Source organism: Ursus arctos, unplaced genomic scaffold (assembly GCF_023065955.2).
Source record: "Ursus arctos isolate Adak ecotype North America unplaced genomic scaffold, UrsArc2.0 scaffold_13, whole genome shotgun sequence".
In the NCBI taxonomy this organism is placed as follows: domain Eukaryota; kingdom Metazoa; phylum Chordata; class Mammalia; order Carnivora; family Ursidae; genus Ursus; species Ursus arctos.
The window spans coordinates 50,621,326-50,623,796 of NW_026622797.1; the positions used below are offsets into that span (position 1 = coordinate 50,621,326).

Consider the following 2,471-nt stretch of genomic DNA (forward strand, 5'->3'; position numbering starts at 1 on the left):
ATCATTATGGAAAACAGTAAGGAGGTTCCTCAAACCATTAAAAATAGAACCATATGATCCAGTAATCTCACTTATAGAGATCGAAAGGAAATGAAATCACTATCTCAAAAAGATATCTGCACCCCCAATATTCACTGCAGCATAATTCACAATACCCAAGGCATGTTTCCCAAGGCATATAAACAGCCTAAGTGTCCACTGAAGGATAAAGGAATAAAGAAGATTTGGTATATATGCAATGGAATATTACTCAGCCACAAAAAAAGAAGGAAATCCTGCCATTTGTGACAACATGGATGAAAGCTGAGGGCACTATGCTAAGTGACATAAGTCAGACAGAGAAAGACTGTATTATCTCACATATACGTAGAATCCAAAAAAGTCAAATTCATAGATACAGAGAGTAGTGATTGCCAGGGGCTTTTTGTGAGGGAAATGGACAGATGTTGGTCAAAAGATACAAACTTTAAGTTACAAAATAAATAATTCCAGGGAGCTAATGTAGAGCATGGTGACTATAGTTAACAACACTGTAGTTTATACTTGAAAGTTGCTGAAAGAGTAAATCTCAAATGTTCTCACCACACACATACAAAAGGGTAACTATGTGAGGTGATGGGTGTGTCAACTAACCTAATGGTGATAATCATGGCACGATATAGGCACACATCAAATAATCATGCTATACACCTTTTTTTAAAAAAAATGGAATGCTTCGCAAACTTGCATGTCCCCTTTGCATGGGAGCCATGCCAATCTTCACCGTATCATTCCGATTTTATTGTACGTGCTGCCAAAGTGAGCACCCATTGTACACCTTTAACTTGTATAACGTTACATGTCAATTACACCTCAATAAATTTGGGAGAAAATAATTTCATATAAAATAAGACACATATTAAAAAAAAAAAAAACCTCTTTCATAAAACTGGGATTCCAAAGAGCCAAAGTAAAGATGAATGTGAACTTGACTTGCTATGCAGAAGAGGAACAACCCCCCCCTCCCAATTTGCCTGTATTGATCCTGGTGCTGGATGGAGAAAAGCAAAAAGGAGATATGACTCTTCCTTGAGAGCTCATAACTATAGTGTGGTCTGCATGGAAGACGGTGATCGAAATTCAAGACACCATGGAATTTTTAAAGCTTCATGAGTCCAGGTTTGGGGTGTTCCAAACAACCGGCACAGCAAGCACAAATCCTCTCCAGAGGATCTTATCTTGACTTTAGGCCCCACACAATGCCCACTTCGAGAACAGAAGTTTGCAGTCAGAAAACAAAACAAATAAGGAAGCAAGCCTCCCTAAGTAAGAGCAGATAGAAACAAAAAATAAGATCAGAGACACAAAGATTTGGGGTATTGGAATAGGGAGACACAGAAATTAAGTGTGTGTAATGTACTTCAAGAAATAAAAGAGAACAAGAGTCTAAAAAAAAAAAAAGCTAAATAGATTTGAAATCAAAGTACTTCTTATTTATTTTTAATTTTGTCTCCCCAATTAGATTTTAGGTCGTTGAAGGCATAGGGGCCAGGCTGAATACCCCATACGTTGTGTTTGTCAGTTGAAGGAAGAAGTACTCAACTCTTCTTTTGAAAGCCGGCAGTAGGAATTGAGTTTGCGACCACGGTTTTTAAAATCCTATTGTAAGATCCAACAAATCACTTCTAAAGGAAAGGAAGGCATGAAGGCAGAATTAATGCAATGCTGACTGGCCGGCGGCAGATGGCATTGGGCTCTGTAAGTGGTCCTTCCACTCCATTTCTTATCTTGCGAATACTAGTGAAGTAAGCCTGGGTCCCTGTCCACTTATTAGAAAATCTATTTCAAATGCCTAGTAATTGGAATCTTAAATACAAATTACTTTAAAATACTGATGCAGGGACACCTGGGTGGCTCAGTCGGTTAAGCATCTGCCTTTGCCTCAGGTCATGATCTCAGGGTCCTGGGATCAAGTCCTACATCAGGCTCTCTGCTCAGTGGGGAGTCTGCTTCTCCCTCTTCCTCTGCCCCTCCCCTTGCTTGGGCACACACTCTCTCTCTCTCTCAAATAAATAAAATCTTTTAAAAAAATAAAATATTGATGTGGTACTTTAAAGAAACCAAGTAAAGAATTCATTACTCTTCAGACTGTATTACATCTACCTGGTACAATATGTTATGTCCATTGGTGTGTCAAGTTTTCCAAAGAGTCTAATAACTAAAATCCCCACAGAGTATGTTTTAGAGTTCAAGAGACATTAGATCTGATTATTGCCTCTCCTACATCCCCAGCTGGAAATGGAGTAAACCTGTGGAACAGAAAGTTGACAAAGGAAACATATAAAAGTTTGACAGATTTTGCAAGTCTGATGTAAATGGCTTAAAATTCTCAAACTAGCAAGGTATGAGGCCTGCACATACATTACAGCAAACCCTGGCATAGAAAAGTACCAAGTAAGCTATCACAGTTGCTTGATAAGGATGGTGTACTT

The 2,471-nt window shown here is 38.6% G+C and overlaps 1 non-coding gene across 1 annotated transcript; it reads right to left on the reverse strand.

Annotated features, from left to right (window-relative positions):
• Positions 1–699: 699 nt before the first annotated feature.
• LOC113264868 (U6 spliceosomal RNA) lies at positions 700–806 on the reverse strand. Its single transcript, XR_003319856.1, has one exon. It is a non-coding gene; the product is annotated as a U6 spliceosomal RNA (small nuclear RNA).
• Between the last annotated feature and the right edge of the window lie 1,665 nt (positions 807–2,471).